General features: G+C 37.6%; 1 long non-coding RNA gene across 1 annotated transcript; it reads left to right on the top strand.

Moving 5' to 3' along the window:
• The first annotated feature begins 7212 nt into the window (after window positions 1–7212).
• On the top strand, window positions 7213–18838 carry LOC144310175 (uncharacterized). Its single transcript, XR_013375863.1, has 3 exons — window positions 7213–7397; window positions 12335–12459; window positions 18699–18838. It is a non-coding gene; the product is annotated as an uncharacterized LOC144310175 (long non-coding RNA).
• Window positions 18839–18859: the final 21 nt, after the last annotated feature.

The raw sequence follows: 18859 nt of genomic DNA on the forward strand, positions 1-18859 counted from the left end.
AAACAAATCAAGGCATTTTTAATGCTTCAGTGAAGCATGATAAAGGCTTGAATTTGGGAGATACTTGAGTCAGGGAAAGGAAGAGCATAAGAAAGAGTAAGGAGGTATCTATTTATGACAGTGCTTGCTGAACTAGAAAAAGCACAGCTTGAAGAGTGAGAAAGACCTGAACTTGAACCTACCTTCATCATTTAAAGATTTGAGCCCTTGGCAAATATTTCCTGACTTTCTGCATTTATGAAAGTGAGGGGGACCCTGCCTTGTCTTATCATGGAGATTAGATATAACTTAAAGCACCAGAAGTCATGCTTAAATGTAGAATGTCAGTAAATGATTACTAGTATTACTATTTACTTGATATCACTTAATATCTCTAAAACCCAGACTTCTCTCCTACAAAATTATAGGTTTGTTATGATGTTACAATGAAGTAGTGTTTGTTGATGATGAATAACCTTTAGATAAACAGTGTTTTCAGAAAAAAAGTGTTTTCCCTACTTGAAAGAAAAATAGCTTTGGGCCTCATTTTTAAAAAAGACTGTTCTTAAAAAAAATAAAAAAAATAAAAATAAAAATAAAAAAGACTGTTCTTATAAACAGTGCAGTTTATTGTTTTATTGAATAAAAGCAAATAAGTGAGAATATTGTCTACTGACATGCTAATAATGAGCATCTTTGATATTTAGCTCTATGGAGTTTTATATTACAGTGGTTAAGAATAGGAGAACTGAGGGGTCAGACAGCTTATTGTATGTATCTGATTAAGTTAATTATCCTCTTTATACCTCAGTTTCTTGATTAGCCACTAAGTGGCTAAGTGGCTAAACCTCCTAAAATATTTGTGAAGATTAAATTAGAAGTTACATACGTAAACTCCTCTGTCGGATGTTTGGGTACCAGTCATTGGGTTGCCAAGGATTTACTAAATAGTGACCAATTTTTTTTTTTTGCAGCGCAGTGTTCAAAAGGGTGACTTTATAGGCACTAACTTATTTAATGAAAAAAAAAAGAAAAGACAACATCCAAAGATGGGTATTACTTTTATGCCCCATTTGCAGACTTAAGAATGTAGATTGAGAGGTGGGATTTCATTTTTCAAAATCACATAGCCAGGAAGCTAGCTATAGCGCTGAGAATAGAATATTTCCTTATATTCAGTCTTGCATTTTCTGAATCTGTTGTATACTCCTACTAGGGCCTATGCTGGTGTCTCTCTCCCCTCACCCCAACCCAGCAGTGTCTTCCTCATCCCCAGGGTTGTAAGACAGTGTCTGCTTAAGCACAATGCAATGAAGAGCTATAACACAGACTGTGGTTTTATGCAAGAGCTGGATGCTGCTCCCCCCTGTTCTGAGCTCTGGATGGTTCAGTCTGCTGAGGGTTTCAGCTCTAGTTTGGCTCCCCTTCCCATGAATAAGTGGCACTCTCTGACAATTCCTTACCTCCTATTTGCACCAGGACCTGCCCAACTGAGGTGTATATTTCTGGGATGAAGGAATTTTAGTGATGTCCTCTGAGGGTCTTATGTTCCTCCCTTCCACCAACCAGAACAGCCTCAGCCTGTTTCATATGAGCTGATAGGCTGTAGACTTAATTACCACATGAGTAAGGTCATGGGTTTTTTATTGCTGATGGACAGTGTGCAAGCCCTTTTCAAACCAAGCCATAGACAGATATCTTTATTATAAATGATAATAATAATATTAATAAACAGGGTGGAAGGTAAGAGCTGGAAATATCTCATTTGTGAATAGACATGCTCATTTATGGAAAGGCTCTATTTAAAAAAAGAAAGGCTCTATTTTTCATGTGTCAACTCTACATGCCTTTACAGATAAGGACAAGTAGAGGAAACCATGGAATTTGATTTGCTTTACTTTTTTTATTTAAGGACTATTTATTTATTTATTCATTTGAGAGAGGGACAAGGAGAGAAAATCTGAAGCTGACTTTGCACTAAGTACAGAGCTGGATATGGGGCTAAATCTCCTGATCTCATGACCACGAGATCATGACCTGAGCCGAAGCCAAGACTGAGACACTTAGCCAGCTGAGCCACCCAGGAGCCCCTTGTTTGCTTTTCAAATAAATATATGTTTATGCAGCTCACATTCAAAAGTAAGCCTTGGGCAGCCGGGGTTGCTCAGTGGTTTGGCGCTGCCTTCAGCCTGCGGCGTGATCCTGGAGACCCAGGATTGAGTCCCATGTCAACCTCTCTGCATAGAGAGCCTGCTTCTCCCTCTGCCTATGTCTCTGCCTCTCTTTCTCTCGGTGTCTCTCATGAATAAATAAATAAAATCTTTAAAAAAAAGACTTCATGGTACGATCATGTGCCTTATTTCTGACTTTATGATATGCTCTTAATAGAGGAATGATGGATTATTTATATCAAACAAAAAAGAGAACTTGGAATTCCTGTCTTCAGAGAATTTTACACAGAAGGAAACTAAGATCCAGAGAAATTAATAATTTTTTCTGATGTCATGGAGCTTGTTAATGACAGAACAAATATTTCAGAGAGGGAGGCATTGTTCCAAGGTGAATATTTATGGGTTTTTGTTTTTTTTTAATTTTTATTTATTTATGATAGTCACAGAGAGAGAGAGAGAGAGAGAGAGAGAGAGGCAGAGACATAGGCAGAGGGAGAAGCAGGCTCCATGCACTGGGAGCCTGATGTGGGATTCGATACCGGGTCTCCAGGATCGCGCCCTGGGCCAAAGGCAGGCGCCAAACTGCTGCGCCACCCAGGGATCCCTATTTATGGGTTTGAGGTCATCATATGTTAAATTTTGGTTTAGCTGTTTGGCTGTAATGCATTGGCTAAGGATTTGACTTCTCCAGTCCTTGGTTTCTTCACCTCTCATTTGAAGAGAGTGTTCAGGTAACAGAGTGAGGACAGAAGACTGTTCTTGTGATAATTAAACAAATTAACTTTTGAGTACATTTTGTGCAGTTGTGTAGATGTATACAATAGTAGCCATGACTTCTCGGTCTTATGATTCTTATGTAAAAGCTCTTTTAATTATTGATTTTATGTAGAAATCTGGGTTTTCTTTTTTTCAGTTTTATTAAGATATAAGTGATACATAACATTGTGTCAGTTTAAGTTGTGCAACATAATGATTTGATATGGGTATGTATTAAGAAATTGTTGCCGTAGTAAGTTTAGAGAATTTTTGATGCTGCCTCTGATTCCAATGGAAAACACTTAATCAAGTTTTTGAATTACTGTTTATTCCTTGACAAAAGGAATAAATAGTGTGAAATAAATAAGTGTGAAAACTCTTCTTGTTTTAATGAGAACCCTTGCTATTTAGTTATTCAGTGCCCCTTGCAAACATCTAATAAGGAAACATCTACCAATTTGATTTGTATCTGTTCTCTCTCTCCTTCCTATGAATTTAATTTTTCAATCTTTAGATTGTTAAATAGCACATAATACCTTGATTTTGTTTTTTTAGAATATCTTGATTTTGACCTGCAAATAACTAGTTGACATTTATGAATTCCTTCTTAATTAAAGATACTTATAAGTGCTTCTTTTTTTAAGATTTTATTTATTAAAAAAAAAAAAAAAGATTTTATTTATTCACGAGAGACAGAGACACAGAGACACAGAGACATGGAGACACAGGCAGGGGGAGAAGCAGGCTCCAAGCAGGGAACCTGATGTGGGACTTGATCCTGGGACTCAAGGATCACACCCTGGGCCGAAGGCAGGCGCTAAGCCACTGAGCCACCCAGGGATCCCCAAGTGCTTATTTATGTTTAGAAGTGAACTAGGAATATTTTCGGACCATTATCTTGCTATACTGAAATAATGTTGACATTTGATTATCATGCTAAACTATTCTGAACACTTTTTAGCCATCAGAAATCTAATGCAAGAGAGCTTGTGCTAACTTTTCAGGACTGACATTTAGAACTAAGATTTACTATTGCTCAGTGGTAGGGATTATACTAAAGGAAAGAAGAGGAGTCATGAAGGGAGTGGAAAGTCTGGCTTGAGGCAAAGTTGTGAAGCAGATCAGGTTAATCATAACCGTTTTCTCAGGTTCCATCAGTCTTTTACCCATACTTTCTTTTTTGGACACCTTCTCTGCAGACACTTTTCTAGTAGGTTCTTAAAGCCATGTTACTCTGGTTATCTGGAGCTGGTTACAGCAATGCCTTCCTCTTTACTATAAAAGGTAAAAGCAATTTCTTCTGCTTTGCCAGTGGAGGGCTGCCCTTCCACAGTAGACTCACCTTCACTTTTCAGGTGATATATTTATTTTAATATTTCCTTCTGCATACTTGCAGCTACTTTTGCTATTAAGTCCAAAACAAAGCAAAGGGATTAACAAGTCACAGCACTTCTGGCGCTACTTGATAGGGATGTCCAGGATTGGTTTTTAATTAATGTATCTAATTTTAAGGGAACACTAGAAAATTTAAATCTGCTTCCTTTTAATTGACTCTTCAGTTTAATTCTTTGATCTCGATGTAAAAATTAAGTGTAATCGTTTTGCCATTTGATGAACTTTCACTTACTTACTGATGACTGCAGTCCCTCCTCAGACTTCTGATCTCGTGTTTATATACCAGCATGTCATTTTTCCTTAGCCAATATGGATCCCAGTTCCTTAATTTGTCTACTTGTCTCCTTTGGGTACACACCAGTTTTTCAGTGTTTTCTAATAGTAAAGTGGCCGTAGACACATTAATGAGGCTCTCAACCTTATGGTATTTGTACAAGAAGATGATGTTTACTTTTTCTTATTGCTGACTCTTATTTTGTGGTTCCTGGTCTTTCTTACCTTTTCCATTGCTTTCCTTTCCTACCAAATCCTCATTCACTTTTTTTGTCATCTTCATGGACCTGAGGAAAATTTGCCTTGAATAATTTTCTTAATGTGTATTTATTTGTGATTGTGCTCCTTGTTAATTTCTTTTTATAAAAATAAGTTATATTTTGTTGAATAAATAAGTGAAATTCCAAAAATACATGAATATTTCATAAGTTTATGAGAGAAAAGTAGTTTTGATTCCTCCCTACTGACTTCCTGTTCTACTCCCTAAACTCTCTTAACAGTTCCCTGTGTATTCTTCTAGGCATTTTCCATGTAAGTTGAGTAAATACCTGGTTATGAAAAAAATCTAACTTTAATTTTTGTACCTGAATTTAATTTCTTTATAGAGCTTCCATTTTCCTGGTTATCTCTGAGTACTGGAAAACTGAATAGTGTCAAGGGCAGATGGTCTGAATCACAATCATGTTTATGTACCAGACCCTACCTTTTCATTCTTTCTGTTTCTTTGTTACCGTGGTCCTACCTGGTCATGTCTTCTTCTACTATTTTGGTTGTTCTTGGGCTTTTGCTACTGAACACCAAAGCCAAAAACTTATTATTATTGTTTTAATTCTGTAGATTCTTTTCTATTATCCTCTTAAGACATGGAGACATTGGCTACTGCCTGAATGGGGATAAATATCAGATAAGAAAAGCAACTATAAGAAAAAAATTAAGTATTTATCTAATATATATGTTAACTGAAAATTCAATAGGAGTTTCCTTGTTAGTATTTAGACTGAGCCTGAAAGATAAGGATAACAAATCATGAAATATCTCTGGCACATTCTCAAGAGACAGATACTGGAATTGTTAAGAGGTGGTCATACTGAACTGTGGACCTCACCCTTACATTCAGTTTATATAAACAGAAAACCAGAAGAGATTAAGAGAATTTACTGAAGAAGGGGAATTTGTAAGTGTAAAGTGTACTTTAGCTTCTATAGGTAAAGTGTTTTTGTACTCTGGCTTCCTTGAAGATTTTCCCTTTGTCTTTGGTTTTCTGTACTTTGAATATAGACCCCTTGAAGTAGTTTTTTTTTTTTTTTTTTTTTTTTTGGTGTTCATCTTGCTTGGTCTTGCTTGGTGTTCTCTCAGCTTCCTAGTGTGTGATTTAGTGTATGTCACTAGTTTGGGAATATTATTAGCCATTAATACTTCAAATATTTATTCTGTTTCTTTTTCTCTTTCTTCTTCTTCTAGTATTATCATTATGTATCACAACTTGTGTACTTGTCCTACAGTTCTTGGACATACTAGCCTTTTTAATAATTCCATTCATTTTTCTGTTTGCTTTTCTGTTTAGGAAGTTTCTATTGGTACATCTTTAAGTGCACCAGTCCTCTCGCCAGTGTACTAATGAGTCCATCCATGAATTCCAAAGGCATTCTTTACTTCTCTTATAATGCTTTTTATTTTTAGCATTTTCTTAGAGATTCCATCTCTCTACTAACATTAATCATGTGTTCTTACATTTGTTTATTTTTTCTTTTAGAGCCCTTAGCATATTAATCATAATATTTTAAACTTTCATATCTGATAATTCCAAATTCTGTGTCACATCTAAGCCTAGTTCTTAGGCTTGCTGTGTCTCATCTGTTTTTTTCTTTCCTTAGCGTACCTTATAATTATTGTTTAAAGTGCACATTATATGTCAGTTATTAGGAACTAAGGCTAGTAGGCCTTTAGTGTGAGGTTTTGTATTAATCTGTATAAAGCTGACTGTGTTTAAATGTTTGCTGTAGCTGGAAGTGCCAGAGGTTTCAGTTTTATTTTTTTCTCTCTGTTTTCTTTGGATTTCCCTAAGCACAACTTCTTAAATAGAGTCTGTGTTTTGCACCTCTCTCCATTATAATTCACTGTTATTATATCGAAGCCCTGTTGATGTGGTGGCAAGGTATGGAGTGAAGCAGTCTTCTATAAACTTAATTTGATTAAATAGCATTTTTGTAAATATTTTTATTGTGAGACAGAGAGAGAGCCCAAGTAGGGGAAGAAGGGGGCAGAGGGAGATGGAAACCCCCCCCCCACCGAGATCATGACCTCAGCAGAAGGCAGACACTTAACAATTGAGTCACTCAGGCACCCCTCATTTAATAAAATGAAAAAAAAATAAAATATCTCATTCATTAAATAAAAAATCTCATTTTTATTAATGGACTTGAGTCCCTTGGCTGTGGCCTTTAGAACCATTTCTTTAAAAAAAAGCATTTCTTAGCCTTTTTTTGTAAGACGAGGCTAGAGAGGCCTAGGGTTAACTAACTGCCTTTCCCTCAGATTCTCTAGGGTTCTAATAATTTCCTCTGGAGGGAAGACCTTTGTTATGGGAAGTACCTGGGCATATTTCAACAAAATGGTAACATCCTCTCCTAGCCCAAAGCATGAGAGGATTTTTCTTTGATCTCCAAGGTGAGAACCTACTAGAATTCCTGGAGATAAAACCCATGAAAATGCGGTGGATCATCTGAGACTTGGCTCCTCACTCAAGCTAGTCCAATTCAGCCTCCAGCAATTCACTGAGGTTATCATTTATGTATTTCTACCACATAAACGGCTTCTGTTCAGGTATGGACATCTCAGCTGTAATTCTCTGTATTTGCCTATCTCTCTAGATTTTGAGGTGGTGGTTTGTCCTATAATCTCCATTCTTTGATTGATCTAAAAAAATCATTGATTTTCAGTTTGTAGAACTTTGCTCTTGTGTGGATGACAGTGACAGCTTCCCAGCTCTTTACATATTGGAAGCTGCAATGGAAGTGTCTTCTCATTTTCTTTTAAGACTCTTCATGACAGCATGGAAATCCCCCACTCTGGGAGCTCCATGTCCCTGCTCCTCTCCAGACTTACTGCTCTCTAATGTTGCCATACAGCTGTCATCTCAGCACTTGGGGCTTCCTTCCTTGTTTTCTGGATTCACTCCAACATATTTTTGGTTTACAACTTCATTTTGCTACAGTTTATTCTCATAGCTCCATGAAGGAGGGAATATGGGAAATAGATTTTGAGTATCAGAAAATGTCTTCTAGCACCCAGTGTTACTGATAAGAAATTTGTACCAATCTTATTTTGTTCTGAAAGTTTACATTTCTTTTTTGTTTTTTGAAAGTTTACATTTCTGCCTGGGAACAGGGCACTTGTGTGTGGTATGTATGTGTCTGTGATATGTAAGTGTGTGTATGAGGGATTGAGGACAGAGTTGAGAGTTGATTGTTTTGTATATAAAAATTTTCAGGGACCCCTGGGTGGTGCAGCAGTTTAGCGCCTGCCTTTGGCTCAGGGCACGATCCTGGAGACCCGGGATCAAATCCCATGTCGGGCTCCCGGTGCATGGAGCCTGCTTCTCCCTCTGCCTGTGTCTCTGCCTCTGTCTCTCTCTCTCTGTGTGTGACTATCGTAAATAAATAAAAAAAAATAAAAAATTCAACTACTTTGTTTATTTTCAGTGCCATATCTCTTTCCTATCCTTTCCAGGGCCAGACATTTCCAAGTACCACATGTCTCTAGTTGTATGAGTTTAATAGTCTCCCATCTCAACTTAGCCTGCTTTAGTGCATCTTGTAGCCATCTGAACCCATATGTCCAGATGGATTACAAATTTCTATATACCAAGATATTGATAATTATACATTTTCGTGACAAAAATTTAAAGCATTTTTACTGTCTTTAAAAAAATTACAAAAAAATAAAAAACAAATAAAATAAATAAAAAATAAAATAAAATAAAATAAATAAGTAAAATAAATAAATAAAATAATAAAACAAAACAAAACAAAATTTACAGGGCAGCCCTTGTGGCTCAGCGGCTTAGGGCCACCTGCAGTCCAAGGTATGATCCTGGAGACCCGGGATCGAGTCCCACATCAGGCTTCCTGCATGGAGCTTGTTTCTCATGTTAACATGACTTCCTGATATCAGTAATTGTGATTTTAATGCACAAGGCTCTGGGAAGAGCACTTATTGTCTGAGAACAACAGAGTTTCCCAGCTTTTCCAATACTTCCATTGGTATTTTTTGTGTGTCTTCAATGATATTATTTGTTTTGAGTGTGAGTAAAAAATATTTAATGTTCCAGTAGACTACTTTGGCTGGGGTGGTATATCATGTAAGCCAGCCTCAGATTTTTCCTTCCTCAGTCAAGTGGCGGTGGTATTCATAAGTGGTATTACTGAAAGAAGAAGTGATAGCACAGCAGGAACAGGGAGGAACCATATATTCATAAAACTTACCTGTGGCTTTGGTTCCTGCTAGAGTACAGTCTTAAATATGTCATTTTCACATGCCAATTTCATGGCTTCCTAGGTTAGATAATACCCAGTTCATGATGAATACTCACATTTCATGTTACTTGGTATCTCAGAGTTAAGTCTCAGTCTCTACCAAGTAGACTAGTAGCAAGAGAACAACTACTTTGTAAAAGAGAATCTATATCCTACAAATGGTATAGCATATCTCTAGAATCCTAGAGGTCTCTCTGTGACTCTTTAGTTAGGGTTTGTTGTTGGGTCCATGCAATAGTCTGTTTTGCCAAAGATCTTTGGATGAATAATAGATCCTTTGGATCCCCACTCTAGTTTCTGGATTATGAAGCTGCTTGAACTGCAGACTGGGTTAACTGGAATATCTTACTGTAATCTGGCTTACAAATTGTTGGCAGCCTTACAAATTATTTAATGAGTTGAGACAAGGAACACTCAATTTTTTTTCTTATAAAATCCAAAAAGGCCACCAAAAGTTCTATCTCTATTTTTATGATCAGGAAGCAAAGTATAGCACCTTGTATTTCACTTTGGAGGGGTATCTTTTTTTTTTAAGATTTTATTTATTTATTCGTGACAGACACACAGAGAGAGAGAGAGCCAGAGAGAGAGAAAGAGAGAGAGAGAGAGAGGCAGAAACACAGGCAGAGGGAGAAGCAGGCTCCATGCAGGGAGCTTGATGTGGGACTCAATCCCGGAACTCCAGGATCACGCCCTGGGCCAAAGGCAGACACTAAACAATTGCACCACCTGAGCGTCCCTGGAGGAGATATCTTGGTATGTCTTGAACTCCCTAAAACTTCAAAGAGTTGGGAGGACATTAGGTTTTCCTGGGAATTATCTCTTCATGTGTTTATGGTTCTATTACCTCATCATATGGGGGATCAATATGATAGCCTATGGAATGGTGAGATGATACAAGTATTAACAGAGTGAAGAGTTGTAGAGGAATAATGGTGACCTAAACTGTCCCTGCTGGCTGAAGGTAAATATTTGTGTGAGGTGTGTGTGTGTGTGCATGCATGAGTGTGTGTGTGTGTGTATGAGAGAGAGAGAATTGGAGCATATGAAGTATCAAAGGCCACATTGCCCTGTTCGATTAAAGAGCCTACATATGGATCAGCAACTATAATTCAGTCACCACATTGTTAGGGTAACAATAATCTATTGATTTTTCTAAGGCCAGTTACCTGGGCCAAACAGACCAGTTAAAGGAGGATCGAGGAGGATTTACAACTCTAGAATTTTTCAAGTATTCAGTGCAGGCACTAATGTGTGAAATCCCCTTAAAAATGAAGAATTGATTTTGACTTACTATTTTGGCAGAGAGGAGTTATCCCTGAAGCTTTCATTTTGCTGTCTCTGTCATAACATCCTTTATAGTTTAGGGGGCCAATGTTGTGATTTTGTCTGTAATAGTATGTTTATTCCAACTGAGCACTCTGGGAAAGAGGAGATAACCACAAGCATGTTTTTAGATGCACTGAGCCTCTGTTGAGATAGAATTGAGCCAAAGATCCAGTTATAATTCTACCCGTAAGTACATCTTCTCTAATTCTTAGACCATTGACATTCCAGGCCCTTGGGAGTTTATGTCATCTCAGTCAGTATCCAATCACTATTGGAAGGTTTGGATAGTTCCTTTTCTCAACATATAGCTATATTAACATTTTCCAGAGTTACAGAACCAGTAGGATTGATGGATAGATCTGTAGGTAGGTAGGTAGGTAGGTAGGTAGATAGATTAGATAGATAGATAGATAGATAGATAGATAGATAGATAGATAGATAGATAGATAGATAGATGATAGATAGGAGATTTGTTATGAAAATTGGTTCACACAATTTTAGCAGTTGAGATATGCCACAATCTGCTATCTGCAACCTGGAGAACCAAGAGAGCCAATGGTATTATTCAGTTTTAAGTCCAAAGTTCTGAGAACCAGGGTTGCTGATGGTATAACTCTTAGTATGAAGATGAAGGCCTGAGAACCAGGGATACATTGGTCTGAGTCCTAGAGTTTGAAAGCCTGAGAACCAGGAGCTTCAGTGTCCAGGAGCAGGAGAAGATGAATGATGTGTCAACTCTAGAAAAGAGTGGAAGAATTCAGCCTTCCTCTGCCTTTTTTGGTTTTGTTTGGTCCCTCAACAGATTGGATAGTACCTGACCACATTGGTGAAGTTGGCTCTTGTTTGCTCATTTGACTGATTCAGATGTTCAACTCTTCTGGATACACTCTCAGAGATACACCCAGAAATAATATTTCACCTACACCTAAACATCTGTTAGTTTAGTGAAGTTGACACGTAAAATTGACCACTGCATTCTGATAAATGTCCCTAGTCTCTTTGGAGTAGGCTTCTTGGAATCTTCTGGGAAAATTTATAGTTGTGATATTATTACAAGATCCTCCTACATCTACCTAGTCTTATCTTCATTCAGGGATTATAGGTATGTTTATTGACTCAGGCCTGGAAATTGGATGAGAAGCCTTAACTCCTCCTTTATGTTGACTCAAGTGAGGCTTTTGTTCATCAGATGTAGAAGGGTTTTATTCATATTATACAAATTGAGTAGAACCTTAGTTCTGTTCCTCTGTCTCAGCCCTTCATCCATTAGCTCATATTAAAGGGTTTGCAGGTCAAATCATTTTGATAATCACTCTGGTCCTGCTGTCCATCAGGGCTGTCTTGCCTGTCTTGCCCTTCCTGGTTAATTGATGCTCTATTTTGGCTCACCAAAATCAGGGACACTGGTTAAATAGCACTTCCAATCTGGAAATATAGCCACTAAGGGAGCAACAGAGCTTTACAGGAAGGTGTGCTTCAATCTTCCTTGACAGGATATTGACTGAAACAATATATTTCTCAGTGTTTTGGTATAGGAAGAATACTCTAAGCCCTCTTAGGAGATCTAGTTAGGAGAATGTTATACATGATCAATCTATCCCAGTATTTTTACTTTCTTCAATCTTGGGATTTTCATATCTATAAATTCATCCTGGTTTATAATTTTGTTCCTTCCTCCATGGTCTTAGAATCCATTTCCATGATATCCCCATTAGCTAACCACCAAGTAAAAATAACAACAAAATATTTTAGTTATTTTGGTGTGTAAGCTGCTCACTTTCTAAATTTCATTTTGTACCATCCTTACAATGACATGTTTGGATTTTAGTTGTTGATCTTGAGACATTGAAAGATGAAAGGAGTACAGCATGACAAGACTTGTCATTCTCTTGAAAGGTATCCTGCTCAGGTGAAGCCATTAAAGGATCTCTGGTCTAGCAAGTCTCTACTCATCAGACAGGGAAGGAGGAACTTCTGCTGACCAGGGTGGCACTTAGGAATCTGAGGATACTCAAAGTTATGTGAGTCTACTCAAATGTATCTGTTCAAATCATCAGGCTACCATTCGTTCCCAATCAATGTCCTAAATTTTCCAGAAGGACCTGATGAGGTTAAGGATTGACTTATCTTCATCATAACTTGAGCTGGAAATTTAAAATATTGAACCAGTTATTTCCCTTTTCATTGGCCTCAATAATAATTGACAGTCTCATCAACTTTATATTCTTCTTTTTTATGATATTATTTTGTGTAGAGACACTTGGGCTGTCAAAGCATTGACTCCAAAAGGTTCTTTTTTGCAGGTGACCAGAGCTGATGATTTAAATAACTATTTTATCAATACAGACCATGGATTTTCCTGGTCCCACCATTTAGTTTCAGTAGGAGCCTTTCTCTACTGAAAATTATTTACATCAGATACAAAATCCTAAATTGCTGTTTTTTTAATCCTCCTTTGCAGAGGGCAAAATCTAGCTTGTTGAACAAAGAGAATTACTATAAACTATACAGGGTCCATAAATATTAGAAGGGTTAAATAACCATATTCTAGGATGCGCTTCCAGAAATAATTCCCAAAACCACAATGCAGAATTGGTTGCCAGTGTAGCTGGTGTCACTGACAAAATTAAGAAACTGCCCTCAAGTTGGGAAGTTGTCACTATAGTTACTGGCTCCAGAACCATGCTGCAGCTGGTATGGCCCACCACAGGAAAAGGAGTGTTTCATTCCATGATTCTCTTCTCACTTTCTCAGTTCTTGAATTCAAGGGGAAAAAAAGCCAGACATTAATTAGTGGAATCTAAATCACACTGGAACTCTGCCTGCAAGTTCATCTGGGAAATGTAGTTTCTGTTTATCTGGTGTCTATAGTACACAAGAGGAGGATCTATATAGTTTCTAACAGTTTTTCTCCGTATACACAAATGCATTAGCACACATGTGTATACACATGCATACACACATGTCAGTAGAATTACTTTTTGGCATCCACTGCTCATACATCAAGAGCCATCATTTTTTTATTAGTAATAAAGGTGGTGTTTATTTTTTAATAATAAATTTATTTTTTATTGGTGTTCAATTTGCCAACATACAGAATAACACCCAGTGCTCATCCTGTCAAGTGCCCGCCTCAGTGTCCATCACCCATTCACCCCCACCCCCTGCCCTCCCCTTCCACCACCCTTAGTTCATTTCCCAGAGTTAGGAGTCTTCATGATCTGTCTCCCTTTCTGATATTTCCTACCCATTTCTTCTCCCTTCCCTTCTATTCCCTTTCACTATTATTTATATTACCCAAATGAATGAGACCATATGATGTTTGTCCTTCTCCAATTGACTTATTTCACTCAGCATAATACCCTCCAGTTCCACCCACATTGAAGCAAATGGTATTTGTCATTTCTAATGAGCCATCATTTTTTAATCATATAGTTTGGCTCATGTGAAAATAAAGAAGAATCCAGCCCCTAGTCCACGTGGGCTAATGGAATAATTTTGTTTGGGAAGAGTGCTCTTCATGCTGCCTAAGGCAGAAGCTCAGAGCAGATGAGTCCTAACAGACATCTGCCAGGACATTTACTCAGGGATTCTTTTTTTTAAGATTTTATTTATTCATGAGAGACACACATACAGAGAGAGAGGCAGAGACTCGGGGAGAGGGAGAGGCAGGCTCCATGCAGGGAGCCTGACGTGAGACTCGATCCCAGGTATCCAGGATTACACCCCAGGTAGAAGTTGGCGCTAAACTGCTGAGCCACCCAGACTGCCCTACTCAGGGATTCTGCAGTAGAGTGGTCCATCAGGTCAAGCTCTGGGTGTCTATCTACCACCCCCATCACCCATTCCTCACCCAGGCAGTATATGTCACATATTTATTTTAGGACCAAAGATGTGTGGGTGAAAACTCAAGTAGAAAGAAAAACTCTTGGGCAGCCCAGATGGCTTGGTGGTTTAGCACCGTCTTTGGCCCAGGATGTGATCTTGGAGACCTGGGATCAAATGCCACGTCAGGCTTCCTGCATGGAGCCTGCTTCTCCCTCTGCCTCTCTCTCTCTCTCTCTCTCAATTGAATAAATAAAATCTTAGAAAGAAAGGAAGAAAAGCTCTCACCATTGTTTATTCCAACGTCCTGGTGGCACGAGATAGCCAGGTTCAAAAGACCACTAGATACTCTGTCTGGTCATGGATCAAGTGGTAACAAACTCAACAAAAGGAACTGATTTAATAGAAATATCAGTACAGGGAATTAAAATAGATATCATGTATATCCTAAGACTTATAAGCAAAAATCACAAATAAGAAATTAGATAAAGAATTTATGAAACAAGAATAGATAGTAACAGCAAAAATTAAAGAATATGAATATAAGAAATACAGTATAATGATTAACATTGAACTCTGACTCCATTTCCAAAACAACACCACAAAACAGTTGAAGAAGAAATTAATGAGCTGGAAATGTGAGAAATGGCATAAAATGACACATGGCAAAAAGGGTTAAGCAAAAATTTAAAGGGGAGACATGGATGATAGCATTATGAGTTCTAACATCTATCAGAATGAGTGCCAGATGGAGAAAATAGTGAGATTGTATGTGACGTTCAGGGAAAAGAAAAGATAGAACATTTCCAGAAATAAAGATTTGGTGAAAATCCCCAAATCCTGACTGGGATGTATTCAGAGCATATACATATATTCCTGGCTACCTGGTAGAGAGATTTTAGAGGGTGAAGGATGAAGGGGAAAGTCCTAAAGTTTCTGTAAAGACAACAGATTACTTACAAAGGAAAGAAAGTCTTCTTGATATTAATCTTAGTAGCAATTTCAGGTTGTAGAAGTGGATAAAAATCAAAGATGAAGAATGGAGAATAGAAGAAAAAGTTAAAGTTAGAAATAAATAGATCTCAAATTCTAAGAATAAAATAAAGGAAATGAAGAGAAAAATAAAGATTATACAAGTAAACGAAATAGTTTAATAACAGATTACTAAAGATATAGGAAAGATAACTATTACAATGTAAATCAAAAGAAAAGTCACATGAGGTAATATGCAGTAAACAATCTTGAGTTAAGGAAAACAAAACAAAACTGATTTTCAATCTGGATAGAAAATACCTTCACCACAGGAAAGTAGAGTGAGAAAGAGGAAAGGAGAGCACAGTTGACTATAGGTGGGGAATTTGTGTCTTAAAATCTTGAGGTGTGTTTCCTATTAGAATTTCATGGAGTCAAAATCAAGATACTGACTCTAATATAATATCCTGAAACTCCATCTGATTACTTTAAGAGCAAGAACCTATAGGCACTATAATTGTCTATACTTAAAATTTCGGGGGTATTTTTTTTTATTTCAAACAGGTGGTAATTGGGTATGTTATTTTTTTAAAGATTTATTCATTGGGACACTTCGGTGGCTGAGCAGCTAAGCATCTGCCTTCTGGCCCATGGCGTGATCCTGGAGTCCGAGGATGGAGTCCCACATCAGGCTTCCTGCATGGAGCCTGCTTCTCTGTCTGCCTGTGTCTCTGCCTCTCTCTGTGTGTGTCTCTCATAACAAATATATTTTTTTAAATATTTTATTTATTTATTTGAGAGATAGCGAGGGGGAGCAAAGGAGGGAAGAAAGGGAGAAGCAGGCTCCCCACTAAGCAGGGAGCCCGACATGGGGCTTGATCCCAGGACCCTAGGATCCCAACCCAAGGGCAGACACTTATCCAACTGAGCCACCCAGGTGCCCCTGGGTGTGATATTCTTGCATGGCCCATACATGCAGCACTTAACATCACCTCTAAACATTTCCCACACAGATAGAATATTACAGTATTATAGGAAGTTGGAGAAAATCACAAGTACTCATAGAATTTAAAGGTTGTTCAGAGATCCAGGATAAGGGATGTTGCTTCTCCACTGAGTATAATAGCATTTTAGATGGAGTTATCTCTAAAAGAGGCACTAGAGCAATATGCTTTGTGTTTCTTGCTCTAAAAATGGTTTAACATTGTTTTCATTTACTTTAAAAAATAAAAGATAAAGAAAGGAAAGCAAGCACTGGGAAATGCCTCTTTAAGGCTGTGGTTCAAATCAATAAAGCATCTCTATAGATAGCGAATACCATTTTTCCATCATTGATCTTTCTATTTGGAGATAACATTCTTGAAGATTAAATTGCAATAGTAAGCAGGTGTTACTGCAGATTTCGATAAACAACTGAAAACCTTCTCTATGCCTGCTTCTCTGAGATTCCACTTCCATTATCTTAAGAAATGCATAAAATAACATATGATAAAATCCAACACAGAGGCCACTCATTCTGGACTTGAATGCCATAAAACTAAGCAGATAAATAGTTTCAGTAAAATGTGTTATAAACTAGGTAAACCTAATTAAATTACTTCTCCAGTTCAAAATGATGATTGATCTGTGGTGGGATTACACATGGGTATGAAGCTCCCACCTGGGTATGTTCATGTTTTATGGTCTTTTAGACTTGGAAGCAAATGTTATTATATCTACTTTCCATAGCTTTCCCCTAATGTTAATGGATTGAGAAATGAAACATGCTTTCTTAACTTCTCTTGGGCTTTATGACTATGACTAGGCAACCAGCAATAGAAAACAGTGAGAAACAAATGGCAAAATCTCAAAATCAAGTCCTTTCTTAAGGTCAGCTATGGTGTATACACTGCCCTGCAGCTAATAATAATAATAATAATAATAATAATAATAATAATAATAATAAAAGAAGAAATAAAGACGTGTAACCTTATTGCTCTTAACTCTTTCCTCTGCTCTCCTTTCCTCTAGTCCTGTGTTCTTAAGAGATAGGTGACTGTTAATGTTAATCTTTTAGCAAGTACAAACATGAAGACTAACATTAGCATGAACTAATTTACTTGAATGTGACTTCCTTAAGGAGAGGGAATGTATCCTATTGGTATTTTGAACCTCCAGATGGAGAACAATGCTACCTTACATTAGTTGCTCAAGAACAAAATAATGCCATTTCACATATATTTGTAGCACACATCATACAGTTCTGCCAACTGTTCTGTCATGGAAAAGATAAAAAGTAGTGTCATGAACACAGAACTCTGGACCTTCCACAAAACATATGAGTCTTGGGATTGTATCCTGATCATTCCACATTGCTCTTTTGTAGAGGGTAGATATATCCATTTTTATCACTGGGTGTTGAAACATCTTGATTTTCAGGTGATACTGAGCAAGGGCAGGGAGAGATAGAGGGAGGGCCATGAAATCAGGCTTACAGAAATCACAAGGGTGCCGAGATGTAAAAAAACAGAGATAAGAAAATAGACCAGACCACAGGGTCCCAGAGGTGAGGGAGTATTTTTCTTTGGCAGCTATAATGCAATCAGAGAAAGTCACCAGACCACAAAGAAGTAAGTCATTAAGGGTGTTATCAATAGTCCTTGCTCAAACCAAGACTGCACAAGAATCTCAAGGCCACAAACTCCCTGGCCAAGTTTTCAGTAAAAGACCAGCCTGAAGAGCCCTCAGTGGCAACCCTGTTAGGGGTATCTGAGAGCTTTTTCTGTATCCTTGCTTAATAAACTTCTATCGCTTTACTCACTCTCCTTTGTCCATGAGCTTGTCTCTGTGAGACAAGTACCTCACTCTCGCACTTCAATATAAGAAACCAGAAAGATTTGTATGGGAAACAGTAATATGAGACTATAAAGTATCTAGCAGGGACATTTTGTTATTATTTTATTTTTAGCATTTTTTACTTTGGGAATTAATAAACGAAACAGTTTTTCCCCCCCCAGGAGAATTAATGGCTCATTACAGGCAGTGTAGTGAGTGAAAAAAAAAACAAAACAGGAGACACTTAGAAGCAATTAGTATTTACTGAATTACCTGCTATATGGCAAACTTTTGCTAAACTTTGGCTATCCTGATGTGAGTAAGACAGATATGGTCCCTGTCCTCACTGAGTTGACATTTTAGGCAATAGGCAACATGCCAGCTGACTAAACAAACTAAACAAACAACCAAGTAAACAGGTATTTTCAGTGCTTCATAGGAAAGGAACAACCAGAGCATATTTATATATTATAAATTGAAATACACAGTTATGTATTATATGCTTAACAACATATATAATATAATATATATGTGGGATCCATTTAAAATTGTGTTCGAAAAAATTCCCTAAAACTGTATCATTCCATGCTATCTCCTAATACTGCTAGAAACTTCTTGAAGTTTCTATGATTTTTTTGGTCTCCAACAGTGTGAAACCTCCCTTGACCTGTGAGCCAGCCTTCAGAAGAAGAGGCAGCTGGGAATCATTGCCCTGGGGATGCTCTGGGATCCAGAACAGGGGTAAGTATCTGCCAGACCTGCGGCAACCTTGCTGTCTGCATTGGCTAAAGCCACTTAAATTATTCACAG

This window comes from Canis aureus, unplaced genomic scaffold, assembly GCF_053574225.1.
Source record: "Canis aureus isolate CA01 unplaced genomic scaffold, VMU_Caureus_v.1.0 ptg000493l_RagTag, whole genome shotgun sequence".
Lineage (NCBI taxonomy): Eukaryota > Metazoa > Chordata > Mammalia > Carnivora > Canidae > Canis > Canis aureus.